Raw genomic sequence first — 23,861 nt, forward strand, 5'->3', positions numbered from 1 at the left:
CTATCTCAAATCTGTATGCTGCAACTTTACCCTACTTTTCAGTAAAACTCTCACTCTCCTAGATGGCTGGAGATGCCTGCCCTTACCATTATTAGGAAGGCTGCAGTTTTGAAAAGTGTAATTTTTCAGAAGATTTTATATTTGGTACAGATGTTACCGATCTCCATTTCCAAAAAAGATACTCTCCATTTAAATAAATTAATTAAATTTTTTTTGTGGAATGGGGGGAGACTTAGGATATTACAACCCGAATTAATGCTGCCTCACTCTCAGGCAGGTTTATGTTTCCCAGACGTTTCTGCATATAACCTTGCTGTCCAATTCCATTATATAAGCTATTGGTTGCTAGAGGAATCTACCTACACAACTATGAGTTAGATTCTAATATTTTTCCCCATTCTCACCGGGTGCTTTATTACACTCTGAGGCTAAGACAATTGCATCCCATATTTTAGATAATATTATGTTTAAATATACTTACTTTGCCTGGATCAATCTAAATAAGAAATTACAAAGAAACTAATCAGTCTAGCCTTATATACCTTCATGGGGTAACCAAATGTTTCCCCATAATTAAATAATGCATCATTCTGTCAATGGCACCATAAGGGCTTAAATGTTATTATGAAAACCTAGTTTACTAATATACTGTATTACAAGACAAATACCAACTCCCTAATAACCACTTTTTCCTGCATGAACAGGCATGCCATTTCATTAATGCACTACCTAAGGTGATGTCATTTTTAATGATTGCAGACCCCATAGTCTCTTTGTTATGTACTACATAGGTGTTGAAATATAAAATGTAACATTCATCTACTTAATATTTCTAGTCTACACCTTCACAATTCCTTGATGAAGGCATGGCAGGAAGACATTCCTGGCATTATAAACACAGAATTGTTATTCAAACATTTTGACTCTACTATGAAAATATTATACTCTTCTTATCTCCAAGAGGTACATTTTAAGATGCTCTACAGAATTGATATTACAATGCAAATACATGATCTTGAAGGAACAGAGGAATGTGTAAAATGTCATATGCACAGTGCCAAAATTTTACATTGCTTCTAGTTATGTTATAAAATTAGGAAATTTTGGAATAAAGTGCTTATTTTCCTCAATAATATTCTTAATTTGCTCTTGACCTTGGATTCAATGGCATGTCTATGCTTAATTTTTTTAAATTGGAATCTTGGAGATGCCAAGAAAAAGGTTGTGCATTTACTTACTTAGTTTTAAAACATTGGACTAAAAAGACTGCACCTAGTATCCAGGAACTTAAGTGTAAATTATTACAACTATTGTACTTTGATAGAAGGTCTACCCAACCAAATATTGTTCAACAAGTTGAAAAATGTTCAGTTAAATGGAGTCCCTATATTATTAGTCTCGATGTGGACACCCAAAAACATCTTTATAGAAATTATGATTATTCAGATTGTTCTTCTTTTGCCAAATATACATTATTTATTAGTTGATCTTAACTATGTACTACTAAGGGTCATTTTATGATAATATATGGTGTAGCTTATAATAATTTGTGTTTTATGAAGAAGCTAAGTCAAATATATTCTACTCTACACATTTAATAATGACATTCAGTACTTTTTTGATTGTGCTTTAATTGTGACCTAACCATATATAATGGTTAGCTCACTACCTCCCCCACTTTCTTTCCTTATTGTGCTTCCCTTTGTCCTTTGTTCAGTGTTCTATGTTCTCTTATATTACTTTTTCGTTATAATTTTTCCATTGAGTTAACTATTTTCTTCCTTTAAACAAGATCACTAATTTTTATACTTATGTTATATTGAACTTGGTGATTATATGGAACTTTGACACTTATTTATTTTTCTCTTCATCTAAAGAGGATACTAACTGTAGTTTACTGGACATTGCTGAGTGTGGGTATTACTAGGATGACTGAATCATCTTCATCATTGAGATGTAACATCTATTGAAAATTTTATTATCTATCGCATATATGCTTATCTGTCAATATAAGCATTTTGTTAATTATGTTTTCAAAGTGCTAATAAAATGTTTAAACAAAAAAAAACAGCTAAAATCATGCAGTTAATCTGTTTACATGCATTAAATCTGAGTTCTGAACTTACAGCAGACCTGAGCCGGAACCTGGTTCTACTCAGAACCCCCAAAGCAATTAGAGCAAGGACACCATTCAACTCAGAATGCCAATGTTCAGATGTGTTCAGTTTTAAGAAACACCAAACAAAAGGTGAGAGAAATTATTTATATTTTGTAATATTTTTCTAAGCCTGTAATATAACTACAAAATTACATGAGCTTTCTAGTTTTCATTAATATACAAGCCAGTTGTGTCTGTATTGTTTTAGACACAAGATTTTGAGACTGCAAAAGAAGTAGTCATACAAATTCAGTTTTTTTTTTAAATGATGGTGTCTGTTCTACTGTAGATATAAGAAACTGTTTTAAAATAGTTGAATTAATATTACCAACAAATTGCATATATTATAATAATACTTGAACATTGTTGTCCATATTCTTAAATTAAAATATTAAGACTATGGCAAAATGTGTTCTCTTTTGCTGCAGAAAGTAATCCACTTCCGCTTTTCTATAACAAATGGAGAGATGTATGAAGATGATGTTAAAATTCATTAAATGCATGGCCCTGCTTTGCCCATTATGGAGACGAAGCATGGCCAATTACCAACTGTATGAAATCATTTGCCAAATTCTCTTTGGAGAATTGCACTCTTCCTCTTTTGGCATCTGACTGGTGCTTGCAGGGAGTCTGCACATGCACCATTTAGAAAATCCCAGTGACTGTATGTAAAAAAAAACTATTATATTTTGCATGCACAAACCCTGGCTGGTGTAACATACAGTCAGGGATACTGTTTTGTTAGTGTAGCAATAACAGCTGCAGCTGTAGAAACCAATAGCTGCAGTTGTCAGAACATGCAGTGCCACTGACTGTTCATAACTTCTCACTCCTCATAGTTCCCCTGTCATTCTGACCACTTCCCTGCATTTAGCAAAAGGAAAATGGAGGTCTTGCAGGCCACCAAAGACTCTATGATGAGAGCACAGTAATAGCACATTAGTACTGGCAATGCAAGTATAATTAAAACTTAGCCTTTACTCCAGTGGCGTAAATAGGGTATTTGGAGCCCAGGGCAAATTTGAAAATGGAGTGCACCCCCACTATGTGCGCACGCCGCAGGCGCATGTTGAAAAATGGGTATGGTCACAATAAAAAATGCGACACAGCCCTTTCTTGTCACTGGGAACATTTCTTTCAATTTGCATCTTAATGCAGTGCCCTTTAAACAGTCCACCCTATGCAGTGCCCCTAGTAGTGGTCCCCCTTATGCAGGCCCCCAGTAGTACCCCTAATATAGTACCTCCATTATACAATGCCCCAGTAGTGGTCCCTCTTATGCAGGCCCCAAGTCATGCCTCTTATGCAGGCCCCCAGTAGTGCCCCTTATACAGTACCCCCAGTAGTGGTCCCCCTGATGCAGCCCCCAATTAGTCTCCCTTATATAGGCCCCCAGCAGTGATCCCCCATATGCAGTGTCCCTTACACAGTTCCCCCCTGTAGTAGTCACCCTTATGCAGCCTGCCATTAGTTCCCCTTATGCAGTGCCCCAAGAAGTGATTCACGATATGCAGCCCCCCAGTAGTGATCCCTCATATGCAGTGCCCTTTATACAGTACCCCCAGGAGTGATCCCCTTATGCAGGCCCCCAGTAGTGCCCCTTATGCAGGCCCCCATTAGTTATTCCCCCTATGCAGTGCCCCCTGTAGTGGTTCTCCCTTTTCAGTGCCCCCTTTAGTGGTCCCCCCTGTGCAGTGCCCCCAGTAGTAAGCCTTTATATAGTGCCCCAGTAGGAGTCCCCCCTGTGCAGTGCCCCCAGTAGTAAGCCCATTATATAGTGCCCCCAGTAGGAGTCCCCCTTGATGAAGTGCCCCCAGTAGTAGTCCCCCGCAGAAGTGGTCCCCAGTAGTGGGACCCCCAAATGCAGTGCCCCCAGTAGTAGTCCCCCTATACAGTGCCCTTTATATAGTGGCCAGCCCCAGTAGGAGTCCCCCTTGATGCAGTGCCCCCTGTAGTAGTCCCCAGTAGTGGTCCCCCCAATGCAGTGCCCCCAGTAGTATCCCCCCAGTAGTAGTCCCCAGTAGTGGCCCCCACATGCAGTGCCCCAGCAGTATCCCCCCTGTAGTAGTCCCCAGTAGTGGTCCCCCCAATGCAGTGCCCCCAGTAGTATCCCCCCTAGTAGTAGTCCCCAGTAGTGGTGGTCCCCCCCTGAAGCAGTGCCCGAAGTAGTAGTCCCCTCCTTAGTAATAGTCCCCCCTCCCGATAAATATACATGCAAATTAAACAATAAATAAAAGAAAGATTCTTACCTGAATCCATGCTCCTGCCGCCGCCACCATCTGCATGTCAGTCCTCCTGGGCTGGCGTGCTCTGCATTATGGTAGAGACATCATGACATCTCTCCCATTACCCACTGCAGGAGCCGAAAGGGAGCTGGCTCTTGCAGTGGGCGCTGCAGCTGCAGTAGTCAATGAGAGTATATCTGACTCTCATTGGCTGCTGTTTAACACACACATCGCCGCCAGTGCTGGCGCTGATGTGTGTGCAGCAGTAGCCAATGGGAGTCAGTCTGACTCTCATTGGCTGCTGATTCACACACATCACTGCCGCATCGTTGCCGCTCACTAGGCTGGGCCGGTACCGTGGCTGGCAGCGCTCCCCGCACTGCCGGACCCACGGCGCCCAGGGCACGTGCCCCGCTCACCCTGCCCTGGTTACGCCACTGCTTTATTCCAAATACAGTGCGATTAAAATAAACTTACAGATACACATAACAAGGTAAAGTGTGATTAAGTGCAGAAACAATAAGGAAAAAACAATACAAAGGTAATATTACTATTATTATTATTATTACATTTTATTTATAGGGCGCCACAAGTGGTCCGCAGCACCATACATACAGTAAAGGGTACATACAGTAAAGGGTACACAGAACATTACAGTACAATAAAGTAACCAAAATATAAACAGAACACAAGTAACAATTAGCAACACAATTCTCCATACACAGCACAGCTCTGAAGGTGAAGGCTGTCATAGAAGTGCTAGAGAAGAAGGCTGTGAGACAGTGGGGAGGAGGACCCTGTCCTAGGAGCTTACAATCTAGGACCACATATTAGGTTCCTACATACCTCTGAGACGGCGATATATTACAAACATTATATAAAATTACATATAATATTAAATGTATTAAAAATTATTAGTTACTTTATTATAAGATAATGCAAGTCAATCTTGGAGCTCATTTGTGAAATGTATTTCAAAATTAACAGTACAATTCTGCTTCAGTAAGGCATGAGATCAGAATAAAGTCTGGGATGTGGAGATCTGTTATACAGGAGGTTCTGCAGCTTCCCATCTTACCAATCGTTATTGGATAGGGGGTGAGAGACCCTGTTACATAGTATCCCCTGGAAACAACAGCCAGTATCAGTAATCCTGTGTAGCCTTTCGCTTTTGCTTTCAAGTTTTGTGCCTTATCAACTTTAGTAGATTAAGGGGTATAGGACATCTGATGAGAGAGTTAATGAGTTGTCTTGGCACTCATAGGAAATGGATAGAGGAAGAAAGAGTGAGCTGATGACACTAACTAAATTTAGATAACCCTTACGCATATTTGCATATATGCATATTTTCTCCTCTTATATCTTATTATTGTTGTACAACATTATCTGACAATAAAACATAGAATTCAGTCAAAAGCAGACAGTATGATTCATTGAAATTGTTACTGGGAAATACATATCCTCTATAAAGAAAAATAAAATTAGACAATTATATAAGATCTTTAGATTAGTATTTTCACTGAATGAGACATGTCAACATTTAACAGCATATGAATCCAGAAAATAGTCAATTGTGAGGATATACAAATTTACATATGATGTGCATGCCAGGAGCAGACTCTTCTCATCAGAGTCAAAATTATTTGAAGATGATGTATTATAAGTAGAGTATCAATAATCACATTCAATTGTGGATCCTTATTAGCTCATCTATTTAGCTCATCTATAAGGGCTTCAAACAGCATCCATTTATATTAACAAAGCACATGCACAATATTGCTGCACTCAATAAGCACTCTATGGACAGCTTGCATATTACCTCATACAACCTGGGAGTAGGGGTGCGCTAACATTGCACAGCTATTGGGTATGACTCATTGGGTATGAGTCCGATGAGCAATTTGCCTGCATGGCTTAGTCACGGTGATCGGTTAGGATTACATTTGGATAGGATTACATTCACCTGAACAGGAGAGAACTCCAATTTGTACCCCCTTCATAATTTAAGTGTTAATTCCACACCAATTAACTGACTTGATTTCCCTTGTGCGCAATTTTAGGGCACCCCTACTCCCAGGTTGTATGAGGTTGGATGCGTGCCATCCAGAAAGCACTTATAGAGTGCAGTCATATTGTGCATGTGCTTTGTTAATATAAATGAATGCTGTTTGATGCCCTTATAGATGAGCTAATAAGTATCCAAAAGCGGATGTGATGATTGATACTCTGTACTAATACTTACCGTGACTTATCAGATGATCAGTGATATGCTGTATACTTTTTGTCTTTGTTGCTAAAAGCATTTAACCCTTTTTGAACTGGCAATACATGATATGTGAGCTAAGGCAACATTTCTTTATTTAATGTGATCTGAAGTCTGTATCAAGTTTGACTAAGTAACAATCAGCTTAATCATAACGCACTAGCACTCTTTTGACACATTGCACTTTGCTTATAAAACATCATCTTCAAACAGTTTTGACTCTGATGAGAAGAGTCTGCTCCTGGCACGCATGTCATATGTAAATTTGCATATCCTCACAACTAACTTTTTTCTGGATTCAAATGCTGTTAAATGTTTGACATGTCTCATTCAGTGAAAATACTGATCTAAAGATCTTATAGAATTGTCTAATTTTATTTTTCTTTATACAAGATATGTATTTCCCAGTTACAATTTCAAGTAACCATACTGTCTGCTTTTGACTGAATTCTATGTTTTATTGTCAGATAATGTTGCACAACAATAATAAGTGAGGCAAAAATATGCATATGGGAAACTAATTCTATGTGAATATCTGATATTTATCTCAGATTTAATACTAAGGTTTATCTAAGTTTAGTTATTGTCATCAGCTCACTCTTTCTCCTCTATCCACTTCCTATCTGTGCCAAGACAACTCATGAACTCTCTCATCAGGTGACCTATACCCCTTAATCTACTAATGTGGATTGGGCACAAAATGTAAAAGCAGAAGTAAATGGCTGTGCAGGATCACTGATACTTTGCTGTTGTTTCCAGGGGATACTGTATAACAGGGGTTTTTCACTCCCTATCCAATACTGATTGGTAAGATGGGAAGCAGCAGAACCTCCTGTATAACTGATCTCCACATCCCTGACTTTATTCTGATCTCATGCCTAACTAAAGCAGCATTGTACTATTAAGTTTGGAATACATTTCACAAATGAGCATTTTTCTTCCAGATCTGGGTGTATCTTATAATAACTAATATTTTTTTTACATTTAATATTATATGTAATTTTATATAATGGTTGTAATATTTTGCAGTGTCAGAGGCATTTAAGAGCCTAATATGTGGTCCTTTTACCTTTTGTATTGTTTTTTCCTAATGTTTTCTGCGCTTAATCACACTTTACTTTGTTATATGTATCTGTGAGTTTATTTAAATTGCACTGTAGTTGGAATACTGGTTAAGTTTTAACTATACTAGCATTGTTTGTGCTAATGTGCTATTAGAGTGCTCTCATCATATAGTCTTTGGTTGCCTACCAGACCTCCATTTTCCTTTTTCTAGATAATAATAACTCTGAGAAACACCACCACTTTTCTACATTATAATAACTCATAGAGTGTAATTATTTTGATTACTAGAGGTTATAGCACCCTCACTTTTGTTGATTATTATGCATAACTGGTGAATATATACATGTGAGGTGACTTCCCACTTCCTTCCCTTCCCTGGTCTCAAATGATATACACTTCCCTGAATTATCATATAACCTGCACATAATAACTGTTCTTACTGTACCTATCTCCCGACATCACAGAGATACTTTTGTGCTTTCTGTTTTAATCAAAACAAATTTCTAGATCGAAGAAAAAATATTTTTTTGTCTGATATATGTTACAACAATAGGCGATTTCTATAATAACTTATATATTAAAATAAAATTTAATTAATTAATTTACTCTAACCTCAGTTTATATGTTAAGAGATCTTCACTGTTTTATGTCAGAACATATACAGTATAAAAGTCAGAAATATGAGTACATTATATCACTCGGCATACTTGACTAAATTGTTTTGCGTTATTATATTTAGAATATATAGACAAACAGGGAAATGTGTTTATTAGCTAGATAAACAGATTGTGTGACAAGAATGACAATAGTAGATCAACATGTTGGATAAGTGTAATTGGTCGAATAAACTCAGGTAGTGCCATAGTAAATTATTGCATAAAGTTTATTGTATTAAACTCCCATCAACATACTGTATTTGGTGACATGAGATGCAATTTTGATATATAAAGCAATAAGACTAACCACTCTCCAGTCAGGGCCATAACTTGGGTAGTGTGACCAGTGCCATGGCACAGGGCACCGTAGGGCAGGGGGCACAGTTTGGGCATGTCAATTTTCCTGTTTATTATCATTCTCACTTGTGGCTTCCTCCTCTTTTATCCCCAGCATCTCCTGGCATTCCCTATCTCTTCCCTTGCCCTTCTCCATGAGTCCATGACCCTTATTTAAAAAAATGGGGGGTGCCAATGCTCTCTCTGGCACAGGGCACCAAAAAGTCTAGTTATGGCTCTGTAACAAGTAAATACCCTTTTGATCAGACTCATTGTCTAATTATTGTCACAGGCAATAATAGATTGTTAGGTATTAATGTGGTGGTGTTGTGCGCTCCTGGGGATACTTTTTTAATAAATGTAAAAATGTAAAAATTCCATGTTGCAGCTATAGACACTGGTGAAAGTTCCCTTGTCACTAGAAAATGCAGATATATAGTAGTTATTGTGTCTAGACAACAGCGCCGCAGGGAGTTTAATGATTCAATGTGCAGTGAGTGTATGGTAAAATTGTTTTAATCTAGACATAAATAAAATGAAATAGAATAAAATACAAATCACATAATTAAAAATGCACCTATATATATAACTGATAGTTAATGCAGTCTCCGGTGTGCAAAGGGTAAATACTGGATGGATCGCAGATATGTTATGCACATCAACAGCTCATCAGCTTGGGAGATGGTCTTTGTAGCAAAAAAAGTACCAAGTAAGTCCTGAGTCCTTATTTTGCAACTGCTGTCTTGAATACAAAGTGTCAGATGGGTAAAGCTGGATAATGTCTTTTCTGCCTTGTTGCCAAACAGTCCTTCTGCTGTCCTGGGTATATACTCACCACACTTCCGTGTGGTTATGGTGCTGTGAATGCCGCCCGATCTTCTGGCTTCTCCTCCTGTCCTCCGCCAGCGTCTCTCTGGGATGTAGTGTCCTGCTTGGCGGGTGTTTGCCGGCAGTGAGCGTGCATGCTGATCCTCACTGGAAAGCTGGAGACGGGAGTCCGTGAAGCTAGTTGAGAGGGGGGGGCGTTTCCAACGCGTTTCATCTGCTTTTGCTTGTGCGGGCTTCGTCAGGGCTGTGTAGATGGTTGGTAGTGGGGAAGCCTTTTATTTCAGATGGATAATTGACTCCTCCTTAAGTACTTAGGTGATTAGTCCTTCTGTCAGATCCTGATTGTTGTGGTGTTGATTTGTATAGAAATTGGAATATATGACATGAGTTTCCTTACTAAGTATGATATTAAAGACTAAAAATGAATCAAGTACAGACATGAAAGAGGTGCATAAATGGATATAATATATTAATAGACATCTGTAAACCTGATAATCTATGTAGATTGGAATGAAGCAGGTAACCTCTACACTCACTAGCAGCATGCATGAATGGGATGAATAAATGAATATAAATGAGTATAAATGAGTATAGAAGATTCATTATCTTGTTGATATTAGATATCTGGAAGGGAATAATTCATTCTAGCTTCCTCATTCTAGAATTATTTTGAAAAGAGATCAGTTAAAATTAGTAGAATACAAAGTTCCTATTGAAGAATGTATATGGATACAATATCTGAATTTATCTGGATATTTTCGAGTTGGTCTTCTTTCTTCGTTTGTTGATTTCTAGCCTCATGCCCCATATTGTAGAGAAGGGTACTGCATATTTTGATGTATCTACATAACCAGATATTCATGAGTGGTCTCCCTCCTCATTACTAATCTGGCCCAACCCTGCTTAGCTTCCAAGTTCGGAAGTAGTTGGGCGTATTCAGGGTGGTGTGTATGTAGATATCATCTACAGTCCCAATCTTCCTCTTGGGGGATTCAGTCCTTCAGAAATTCTGATAATTCGAAATCTATGTTAAGTGCTCTTGGTATGAGGGTTTTCATTTTGTAAATCCAGCGGGTTTCTTCTTGGGACATTAGTTTCAGATAATTTCCTCCTCACCATGTAGTTTTCACTTTCTTAATTGCCGTGAAGGTGAGGACACTTGGATCTCCATTATGTTTCTTGCGAAAGTGGTCAGATATGCTATGTGTATCTAATTTATGTTTAATATTTCTTATATGTTCGCCTATCCATAAGCTTAATTTCCTAGCTGTTCGCCCTATATATTGTAGGCCGCAAGGACAGGAAATTAAATATATTACACCCTTTGTATCGCAAGTCATTGGGTCTTTGATTTTGAAACTATCTCCGGTGGAATTGGATGTTATTTCCATCGTCGGGGTGATGCTTCTGTGTTTTATTGTTTTGCATGCCATGCATCTATTACAGTTATAGAATCCTGCATTTCTTTCACCTAACCAGGTTCCTTCTTTAGTGTTTTTTTCTTTTTCTGGTGGAAAATTATTCTTTACCAATTCTTGTTTTATGCTCTTTGCTTTTCTATATGTAAACTGTGGTTTATTCAGGATTAATCCCTGTAGAGAATCATCTCTCATGAGTAAATGCCAATGTTTTTGAACAATTTTTTCTAAGAGTAAATGTTGATCACTGTATTGAGTAATAAATCTAATATGCGCTGGTTCTTCAGTTTTCTTGTCCTTATAAGTAAGCAGATTTCTTCTGTCCGATGTTCTAGCTGTTTCAAATGCTTTATCAATGATTCCTTTGTTGTATTTCTGGTCCATACATTTAGTCTTTAAATTGAGGGCTTGCTCTTCAAAAGTTTTAATGTTAGAGCAGTTTCATCTCATTCTTTTGAATTGACCTCCCGGGATACTGTTAATCCAATTTTTGTGGTGATTACTTTTGGGTGGTATAAACTGGTGGCGGTCAACTGATTTAATGTAAGTTTTTGTTTGAATCTTACCTGCTTCAATATATATAGTCAAGTCTAGAAAATCAATCGAGTGAGAGCTAGAAGTTCCAGTAAATTCCAAGTTGTTGTCCTTTGAATTAATGGATTCCACAAATTGGTTAAATGTCTCTGTTCCTCCTGTCCATATGATAATAATGTCATCTATGTAGCGCCTCCACATTGAAATGTGTTCTCTGTATTGGTTGTTGGTCCAGATGTTTTGATTTTCCCATTCTGCCATAAACAGGTTTGCATAACTGGGGGCAAATTTAGTCCCCATTGCAGTCCCGTGAACCTGTCTATAGTGGGAGCTGCCATACCAAAAATTGTTGTGTGTGAGGATGTAGTCAATGCTTTTTAGTATGAAGGTGATTAGTTCTCTTTTTATTTTGTCATCTCTTTCCATGATCACTTCTACTCCTCTACAACCCTGTTGGTGATCAATGCAGGTATAAAGAGATTTGACATCCAATGTTGCTAGAATGAAACCTTCTTCCCATTCAGTGGTGTTTAATATTTCTAAAACTTGTGTTGTATCTCTTAAATAACTTTTTTGTTGGATAACCAATGGCTGAAGGATAATATCCACATATTCGGAAAGTTTAGTGGTGAGTGATCCAATCCCAGAAACTATTGGGCATCCCAGGTGTCTAGTGCAGCAACAGGGATATTTTAGGATGCAAACAAATAGAAAAGCAAGAGTTCAAAGGTTAGAAGAACTCTTCACAAATGAGTCCTTTCCTAATGATAACGTAAGTGAACATGAAAATCAAATAAGCATGGAAACATTCTGTGACCTATATTTAAAAATGGAAAAACTTATGATTAATGAACTAAAGTAATGGTGTGAATCAAACACCCTAAAGAAATATATCGAAAATAATTTAGTCCCTAGAGGACTAAGATTGTTTAAAAAAAACACTTTTTTACAGTACAATAAAGATCTGATAGATCAATGGGAAAAAACCCTAGATGATTGTTCCATAAAATTAATGGAACTCATCATAAGGGATCGGAGTGACTCAATGATAAATATTAACAAAGAAATTAATATTATCAAAGAAAAATAAAACCTATTGCAGAGATGGAAGATTTTAAAACCTTGGAATCCACAACCAACAACAAACTGATAAATATTGAAAACAAAGTAATTAATATTAAAAAGGATAAACTAGGGAGAGATAAATTAGACTATAAAGAAGGAAGAAGGACATGGATCCCCCAAAGGCAAAAGAAGTCACACAATCAGCCAACCAAAATATACAATCAGCCAGCAATGAATCAGCATCATTATAAGCACTATAATAAAAATAAATTAGAATCCAATTACTATAATAGGACAAATGAACCTAACAAGAGACGAGAATTAAATTTGAAAGCTGAAGTATACACACTAGATCACAGAAGGTATAAACCACCAAACTACAAAAAACCCTTAATAGAAACATTACCGACATGATCTGGAAGAGACAGAACATATCAACCATATAGAGCAAGCAACTTTCAATATCCTAACAGACAAATCAAAGGCGCCTTGGATACCAGTCAAGTGAGAGAAAGTTTTAGGAGAGGAATGACAGAAGCCATCCATCAGGAACAAATAACATCAATGACAATTCGGAAAAATTTGGAACAAAATGTCACATCCAGAACCTTGGATCACCATTACAACACAGATACAGCAGAAGTGAATCGAAACCTTTTTTTTTAGAACTATTAGGGGAAGACACCCCACCAGATCCGGAAGTAATGAGCACACAAAAAAGAAAACTAAGTACATCAGAGCTGGAAAGTATAGAAGAGGAAAGAGAGGAGGAAGAAAATAAAGTACAAAGGAAAAAAGAAAAGAACAAAACATTGAATATGAAAAGAAAGAAATTCGACAATTAGGCATCCACAATCTGAGCAAACATACACTGAGTGAGGATGAAGTATCCGTATTAGCCAAAGGTCTTAAGTTTGCCCCTGACAACAACATTGACCAATTCCAAACATTCATAGATTTACACAAGTTTACTCGGAAGTTGACTCTAAAAAAATTATTTCAGAAACAAAAAGATATACACCAAGCATCAGAAACAGAGAATGATTTTCACACTAATTTGAAGGTAAAATCCACATTTTACCCAACACATACCAAAGGAGCATGTATAGAAGCCTTTAAAAAGGCAATAGAATATGATAAAGAACATCTTGGAAAAAAAATAAAAGACCATGCTCAGAAAAAACAGAAATGTAAAGGTACAAAAAATAAACCTAATTTCAACTAAAAAGAAAAGGTAGCTCTACAAAATTTGAAAGAAAACAAAACAATTGTATTAAAACCAGCAGATAAAGGAGGAGGAGTCATCATTATGGACAAAGAATATTACAATGAAGAAGCATTAAGACTTCTGTCTGATAAGGATACATATGAACTCCTGAAAAAAGATCCATCAGAACAGTATAAGAAAGAAATGAACCTCCTCCTAAAAGAAGGTAGAGATACTGGAGTATTAAACACAGCTGAATATGAATATATTACACAACATCACCCAATATTACCAGTCTTCTATTTTTTACCTAAAATACATAAAACATACAATATCCCACCAGGACACCCAATAGTTTCTGGGATTGGATCACTCACCACTAAACTTTCCGAATATGTGGATATTATCCTTCAGCCATTGGTTATCCAACAAAAAAGTTATTTAAGAGATACAACACAAGTTTTAGAAATATTAAACACCACTGAATGGGAAGAAGGTTTCATTCTAGCGACATTGGATGTCAAATCTCTTTATACCTGCATTGATCACCAACAGGGTTGTAGAGGAGTAGAAGCGATCATGGAAAGAGATGACAAAATAAAAAGAGAACTAATCACCTTCATACTAAAAAGCACTGACTTCATCCTCACACACAATTTTTGGTATGGCAGCTCCCACTATAAACAGGTTCGCGGGACTGCAAAGGGGACTAAATTTGCCCCCAGTTACGCGAACCTGATTATGGCAGAATGGGAAAATCAAAACATCTGGACCAACAACCAATACAGAGAACACATTTCAATGTGGAGGCACTACATAGATGACATTATTATCATATGGACAGGAGGAACAGAGACATTTAACCAATTTGTGGAATCCATTAATTCAAAGGACAACAACTTGGAATTTACTGGAACTTCTAGCTCTGACTCGATTGATTTTCTAGACTTAACTATATATATTGAAGCATGTAAGATTCAAACAAAAACTTACATTAAATCAGTTGACCGCAACTGGTTTATACCACCCAAAAGTAATCACCACAAAAATTGGATTAACAGTATCCCGGGAGGTCAATTCAAAAGAATGAGACGAAACTGCTCTAACATTAAAACTTTTGAAGAGCAAGCCCTCAATTTAAAGACTAAATGTATGGACCAGAAATACAACAAAGGAATCATTGATAAAGCATTTGAAACAGCTAGAACATCGGACAGAAGAAATCTCTTTACTTATAAGGACAAGAAAACTGAAGAACCAGCGCATATTAGATTTATTACTCAATACAGTGATCAACATATACTCTTAGAAAAAATAGTTCAAAAACATTGGCATTTACTCATGAGAGATGATTCTCTACAGGGATTAATCCCGAATAAACCACAGTTTACATATAGAAAAGCAAAGAGCATAAAACAAGAATTGGTAAAGAATCATTTTCCACCAGAAAAAGAAAAAAACCCTAAAGAAGGAACCTGGTAAGGTGAAAGAAATGCAGGATTCTATCACTGTAATAGATGCATGGCATGCAAAACAATAAAACACTGAAGCATCACCCCGACAACGGAAATAACATCCAATTCCACCTGAGATACTTTCAAAATCAAAGACCCAATGAAATGCGATACAAAGGGTGTAATATATTTAATCTCCTGTCCTTGCGGCCTACAATATATAGGGCGAACAGCTAGGAAATTAAGCTTACGGATAAGCAAACATATAAAAAATATTAATCATAAATTAGATACACATAGCATATCTGACCACTTTGGCAAGAAACATAATGGAGATCCAAGTGTCCTCACCTTCACGGCAATTAAGAAAGTGAAAACTACATGGAGAGGAGGAAATTATCTGAAACTAATGTCCCAAGAAGAAACCCGCTGGATTTACAAAATGAAAACCCTCATACCAAGAAGCCTTAACATAGATTTCGAATTATCAGAATTTCTGAAGGACTGAATCCCCCAAGAGGAATATTGGGACTGTAGATGATACCTACATACACACACCCCTGGATACGCCCAACTACTTCCGAACTTGGAAGCTAAGCAAGGTTGGGCCAGATTAGTAATGAGGAGGGAGACCACTCATGAATATCTGGTTATGTAGATACATCAAAATATGCAGTACCCTTCTCTAGAATATGGGGCATGAGGCTAGAAATCAACAAACAAAGAAAGAAGACCAACTCGAGAATATCCAGATAAATTCAGATATTGTATCCATATACATTTTTCAATTGGAACTTTGTATTCTACTAATTTTAACTGATCTCTTTACAAAATAATTCTAGAGTGAGGAAGCTAGAATGAATTATTCCCTTCCAGATATCTAATATCAACAAGATAATGAATCTTCTATACTCATTTATACTCATTTATATTCATTTATTCATCCCATTCATGCATGCTGCTAGTGAGTGTAGAGGTTACCTGCTTCATTCCAATCTACATAGATTAGCAGGTTTACAGATGTCTATTAATAGATTATGTCCATTTATGCACCTCTTTCATGTCTGTACTTGATTCATTTTTAGTCTTTAATATCATATTTAGTAAGGAAACTCATGTCATATATTCCAATTTCTATACAAATCAACGCCACAACAATCGTGATCTGACAGATGGACTAATCACCTAAGTACTTAAGGAGGAGTCAATTATCCATCTGAAATAAAAGGCTTCCCCACTACCAACCATCTACACAGCCCTGACGAAGCCCGCACAAGAATAAGCGGGTGAAATGCGTTGGACACACCCCCCCTCTCAACTAGTTTCACGGACTCCCGTCTGCAGCTTTCCGGCGAGGATCAGCGTGCATGCTCACCGCCGGCAAACACCCGCCAAGCAGGACAGTACATCCCAGAGAGACACTGGCGGAGGACAGGAGGAGAAGCCAGAAGATCGGGCGGCATTCACAGCACCATAACCACACGGAAGTGTGGTGCGTATATACCCAGGACAGCAGAAGGACTGTTTGGCAACATGGCAGGAAAGACGCTATCCAGCTTTACCCATCTGACACTTTGTATTCAAGACAGCAGTTGCAAAATAAGGACTAAGGACTTACTTGGTACTTTTATTGCTACAAAGACCATCTCCCAAGCTGACGAGCTGTTGATGTGCATAACATATCTGCGATCCATCCAGTATTTACCCTTTGCACACCGGAGACTGCATTAACTATCAGTTATATATATAGGTGCATTTTTAGTTATGTGATTTGTATTTTATTCTATTTCATTTTATTTATGTCTAGATTAAAACAATTTTACCATACACTCACTGCACATTGAATCATTAAACTCCCTGTGGCGCTGTTGTCTAGTCACAATAACTACTAAATAATAGATTGTTACCCATTTACTCAGTAGAACTACTCTTGCAAGAACACTTTTCAGAACATGGCAATATAGAGTGATCTGTATGCATAGTTGTACAATCAGCAGGCAATGTATATGTGCAGAGCAAGGTGAAATGGAAGATAGGGTTCATACACAATAATTTTAAAATGGTATGTGCAAAAGTCAGAAGGCACATCAGGATAGTACAAAGCAACATCAAGCAGGTAGAAGTAAATATGCAGAGCTAAGTCAGTTCATAGAAGGAACACAGGTCAATCACCAATCACACATTATACCCTGCTCGTAACCTGTTCTCACATGACACCCTCTGACTACCAGAAGTTTTCACGTGCTACACCAGGACTACAAGAAGTTCTCACATGCTGCCTCATCTTAACAGCTGTTCTCTCACTTTGCGCTCTAACTACCAGTGCTTTACACATTTTCTTGTGCTCACCAGCTCTTGTCCTAAGCCACCATCACTGCCCACCAGCACTTCTAACATGCCATCCCTTTTTTAAAACAACACCCTTTTTCAACAGTTGTTCTCAAATGTCTATCAAAGTTCCTCACTTGAAAACCTGCTCTTCTCTCAATCCAGCCTTAGCACACAAAAGTTTCTCACACACAATGCCCTGCACACCTTATCTTATCACAAGCAACCACTTGCCCAAAAAAGGTTTTCGCATGATGTTCCATGTTTACCAATGGTTATCACAATGCCATTTACTACCCAACAGTTTTTATATACACTATCATCTTGTCCACCATCTCTTCTCATATGCCTATTTCTGCCCATGGGAGGTTCTCATATGCTTCTCCTTGATCACCAGAGGTCATTTTACACCAATCCTGGCTCACCAGAGGTATTTGTACACCAATCCATTACCAAGAGCACTTTTCAAATACTATGCACTTCCCAACAGTTATTTTTGTATGCTACCCCATGTAAACAAGGGTTGTCTCATATGCAAACCCCCACCCATCATTTTTTATCATGAGCTGTGCCTTGTCCACCAACTCTTATTATATGGCAACCTATATCTACAGTACCAGAGGTTCACATATGCCACACTCTGCTCATCATAAACTATCATATGTCTCTCCCTGTACACCAGAGGTTCTCATATGCCATCCCCAAGCCCATCAAAGATTCTCATATGCAAACCACTACTCACCAAAGGTACTCATCTTCCAACTCCTGCCCACTGAGGAACTAATACTCCAATTCTGCCCACCAATGGTTCTCGTATACCAATTCCTGCTCATCAGAGGTTCTTACATCACCACCTGCCCACCAACATTTTTAACACTCCAAATTTTTAGTTACAATAGGTTCTCAAACACCTCCCCCTGCCAACCAGAGGTTCCCACATGTCACACCCTACCCTCTAGCTTTTATTTCTTAATTTGCTTGCCCAGGAAGATCTCTGATGTTACTGTGACCAGGAATCAGCTGAGGTTCACTATATGTGCGCAGTACTTATTTAGTCCAAATGGATTCTTCTGTGTGTATCTTTATGTTTTGATGCATTAAAATAAAATACAACTAGTCAAGAAAAGCAAAACAACTGACCTCATATATATTTCTGTGTATTCTGTCTTCTTACATGCCATCCCCTAGCCAACAGATGTTCTTACATACCATCCCTTGCCTACTAGGTGTTCTAAAATGCCACTCCTGTATCACCAGCTCTTCTCACATGCCACCTCTTGACAACCAGCTCCTTTCACATGAAACTCCAAGTCCAACTTCTGTCCTCACATGCCACCATCAACCAATTAACCTCTGCACACTGAAATTTGAATAAAATGTAACTTTGACAAAGGGTAAAGCTTTTTAGCTCATTCTTTCATGGTGTATTAAGACTTTTGAGTGCTGCTATGGGTGCCGCTATATCACGCACCTGGTGAATTACAATACATTGCAGAGAGCACCAGGGTGGTCCCATTTTGTTTATGGGGTCCCCACTTTCTGAGGATTTCCAGCCCTGGGCTGACCAGTATGGGGGGACTACAAGCTGTGTGTCTCCCCATGATAGTGTCAGCTCCCTGGCCTGGTCAGGCTGTTGCTGGTTATAGGAAAATCGGGGGAATGCCCACACTGTTTTTTGCCCTGATTTCCCCATACCAAGCCAGGCTGTTGTTTTATATTATTACTGTTGACATTTAGATTAGATTACTGTCTACATTTTGGTTGTCAAACTTTTGCTTTGTCTTTATTTTAAATATTGACATTTTGACTGTCTACATAATAATTGTCTAACTTTTGACTGTAGATACATTTTAACTGTCAACAATTCAATCTGTCTAAATATTAATTGGCTACTTTATGTGCTTGTCTAAATTATGTCTCTGTGAACATTTTGACTGTCTAGATATAGTCCATGTCTAAGTAATGTACCTAACCCACATTCTAGTTAACATTACATTCTAACATTACAGTAAAAATACATAAAACATTATAAATATTATATCAAAGCTTTTTGGTCCAGTTTTGTTACTATAAAATTATCCCTTTCTTATCAAAATCAATCTCTTTTTGACCAATATTATTTTACATTAATATTAAATTCTTAAATCTTTGTTCATATTCAAGGGAAATGTTAATATATTATTGCCCCAGGAATAAAACAATATCTATGTTTTTATTTAAACCCTCTGAATTTTAGGTATTTTATTCATAGATGCAATAACTTTATCTTCTCAAGAGCTCTAATTCTCTTAAATTTTAATAATGAAGAACCTTTATTATGAACCCTGCTAAAGTATTTAGATAAACTCTGAATCAAAATCCTAAATTAGATATTTCACACATCTTCCAGCATGCACGTTTTTAGCTTCTTTTTTCCTTTATACATACCAAATATTGTAGTTACATAACTGACAAAAAAGATTCACAAGTTATCCTAGATTTCACTGAATAATTGTTACTTCTAAATAAATGTATTAATAATAGTAATAATAATAATAATAATAATTATTATTATTATTATTATTATTATTATTATATTGAATAGGTTTTGTGATTATATATTTACACATATTGCATATTTTTGCAGCAGACACTACCCAGAATTAACTTATTAGATGATTTTGCTTGGGCACACTTTTCTGTTTTTGTTTTTTTAATAAATTATGAGGTTAGGAGGAAACATGGAATTGGTTCTTGTAATAATAGATATCAGTGCTTATTCAAACTTTTTTCAACTTTTCTATAATCTTGCCCATGCTTGGTAATAAATGAGCAATCCCACTCCTTTTTTTTTCTTTTCTTTATATCTGTAGTCAATTAATTCTATTCTATATGACTGATAGGCATTTCCATGAGCTGAATAAATCAGATGTGCTGGATAGTTTTTTCTCTTTCTTTCTTTTAAAATGAAGACACATTTTTCAAAGGTGTTTATAAAACTGTAATTTTAGAAATTGAGAGTATGGGATATTTTGTACCCATCTTGGGTAGTGACAGCTGTCAAATCTAATCTAAATAACTGTCTAATCTATACTTATAGCTACACATTTAAAATATAGAAACATAGAATTTGACAGCAGATAAAAACTACTTGGCCCATCTAGTCTGCCCTTTTTTACCTTTTGGTAATCTCAACCCTATATGAGCCTTAGTTCTTTTTAACGATATTCTTATGCCTATCCCAAACATGTTTAAATTGTTCTGCTGTCTTAGCCTCTACCACCTCTGATGGGAGGCTATTCCACTTATCCACTACACTTTCTGTGAAGTAATTGTTTCCTCAAATTTCCTTTGAACCTACCATCCACCAATTTCAGTGCATGTCCTCGTGTTCTAGTACTTCTCTTCTTTCGAAGAATGTCTGCCTCCTGCACCTTGTTAAAACCTATGAATACTTCAGATTGATTAATCTTAATTTAAGAATTGAATAAACAGAACACTTTCTGCAGCCCAATCACAAATTAGTAATAGTTTGTCTACATACAGTACTTTTGATAATAAAGGGCCTGCTGGCACCTGTAGTTCACCTTTACAAAATATTAAACACATTACAGGAAATACACACCACAGAAAAAAAATATTTTATAAAATAAAAACTCCCCCACACACTCTTTTTTACCCATTTTTTGATCTCTCAATTCATGGTGGAAAGGTTCTCCTTGATCCCTGTAGGCATTCCACTTGGTCCTGCCAAAACAACACTTCAGAGAATGCAACTTGTCCCCTTCAGGAACCCACCACAATTGAGAAGTCACTTAGGGACACTCTCCATAGGAATGAATGGGGCCACACTGATTTATCACAGCATAGCTCAGCACAGCACCTCTCACCCCTTGTACTGAGTTTCATGGTATTGCAGCCTAATACAGTTGTAGGGACCTCCCCTGTAAGTTCTTCAGTGTGTGTATTCACTGGGCTTCTACACACAGCAATAACATTTGTGGGCGGGAAACACAATCATTTTACTGCAGAAACTGACCCCATCCCTTCTACACAATTACTATTCATTTTGTCCATACAAGAAAAATTATTCCTACTGATATCAGTAGTGGGTGTCTGATGGACTCCAGTGACATAATGTACATTTTGACCATAGATACTTTGATGTGTAAGAAACTTACAGTACCATTATATTAGACTTTACACTATCACCAAATAAATTACAATTTATTTTGCCACAATCACTGAAAGTAGGGTCTCTGTTCTTTTTGAACCTAGAACAACATTTTGCTGAATTGTATAAATTTTATTTGTAATTGTAGTTGTTCCTCTAATCACTTATTTCTATCAATGTCTATACAGTACATGTAATTAAACATTAGATTGTGTATGTTAGGATGAAAGAGAGTTAATTATATTATTTTGTTTTCCAGACTTGTTTACTTCATTTTTACTTAAAACGTTATGAAGCTCAGCTCTTTCACTGTAAACAGAGCCCAACTTTTAAATCCCATTAAGTATTGCAGATGGTTGAAATTCAAACTTTTTTAAGATAAACACTTCAGTCTAAAAAAGGTCCTTCTCCTTAATAGTTTTCCATTGGATTGCTCTCTTTCTTAAGATTACACTTTCTCTACTATAAGGACACCTTATATGTTTTAGTTTATTTCTTTTGTGATGATTGCACTTTTTTTTCTATTGCATTCCTGTTACTCGTCTGTTTCATTTAAGCAATTTCCTCTCCACTTCATCTGTTATGTACCTATAACTACTTCTGTATTATCTCACTATCCCTTTACTCTCTTTTTCCTTCAATTATCATTTTTATACTTGTTTTAAAGTAAGACAATCTAATTGGCTTCTTGAAAAGCAGATCTATAAGAATCATATACAGTAGTTCCGTCTGTGATTTCCCAAGCAGTTACATTCCCACACTTTATATTTGCTAAAGAATATATACATTTGCTTCTACCAAGTGACTGCAGAAACTAATTCATACCTCCATATTTTGTAAGTTTTAATTTGAGGTAATGAATTAGAATTTCCTAATAATTTCCTATTAAAACCGCTTCCTATATTATTTTACTTTTTTGTACTAGAATTAACTCAAGGTAACAAAATGTGGTAAAAAAGGGCCATATTCATTTAGAAGTGAAAAGCCATTTTCTGCAAAAAAGCATCATTGATCATGGCTTTTTGCGTGGTCAGAACTTATTTCCAAATTCAATTCCAGCCTGTTTTTGCCTATGCAGAAAGTCAATGCAATGTAATAGGCGAAAAAAAGATTCACCTAAGACTAGCAGGAGAAAAGAAGTGCAAAATTTCTATTTTGGCGTGCAAACGTGGAGAAACAACTGAGAACCCTTGGGACAATACCACAAAGGACAACTGTGTCAAAAATTCCAGGAAAAATAACATAAGAACACCCCGAAAAAGTACTTTCAATTTAGGGGCTAAAAAGTATAAAGTGGGGGGACAAGCATAAAAACTTGTGAAATAGCCTTCTTAGGGGTCTGCAAGGATGGGTTAGGTGTTTTTAGGATTCCAGGTGCATGCAACAGGTGCATTTTTCATGTTTTTTTAAACTTCATTTTAGAGACTTTAAAAGATGCTAGCACCCATTTACAAGTACCCCAAATTTGACTAGACTACTTTTTTCACCAAAAATACTGATTAATGCCATTCTTCACTACTTTTACAATGATGCTAATAACAAGGATTTTAAACATCTTCAGTATCCCAAATTGTTTTATTAGTGCTATTGTAACACTTCTACATTGATCCCCAATGTTACTGCATCTTTTCGGGGGGTTCAGCCTGATTTCCCCTATTCTGACAGTACTTTTTGCCTGTTCTGAATTTGTCGCTTGCTGCTTTCGCCTGGTTTGCAATTGAATAGGGCGAAAAGCGGGAACACTCACGAAAAGTTTTCGCATCCAAAATATGCAATGCAGTCGAAAAGTCGGGTTGGCGGAACTTTTTTGCCAAGGCGAAACTAATTGAATATGGTCCTTAGTGGGTATCTAAATGTAAAGGACAATTTTGTTCTCCAGTTTTAGTATGCTCAAAATTGGCATAAATATTTTTGATTTATTTGGCCAAACTCTCATATGATAATTATTTTCTAAATATTCTGATTTTAGGTGAATAGAAAAGGATTTTTTTTCTATACCTATTAATGGGATGTCCTTTTCTATGGGTGCAGAAAGCACTTCAAAATGCAGTTTTCCAAAAGATTTTGAATACTTTTTCTGGTAGGCTTATTTGAGGTACTTATATATTCTATTTCAACTGTATGGGTGATGTCCTTGATTATTACATATCAGTGAGTCTATACAGTGGATC

At 36.9% G+C, this 23,861-nt stretch overlaps 1 pseudogene; it reads right to left on the reverse strand.

Annotated features, from left to right (window-relative positions):
• Window positions 1-10,370: 10,370 nt before the first annotated feature.
• LOC148532142 (5S ribosomal RNA) lies at window positions 10,371-10,489 on the reverse strand (annotated as a pseudogene).
• Window positions 10,490-23,861: the final 13,372 nt, after the last annotated feature.

Source organism: Taudactylus pleione, unplaced genomic scaffold, assembly GCF_031769625.1.
Source record: "Taudactylus pleione unplaced genomic scaffold, aTauple2 ptg000083l, whole genome shotgun sequence".
Classification (NCBI taxonomy): domain Eukaryota; kingdom Metazoa; phylum Chordata; class Amphibia; order Anura; family Myobatrachidae; genus Taudactylus; species Taudactylus pleione.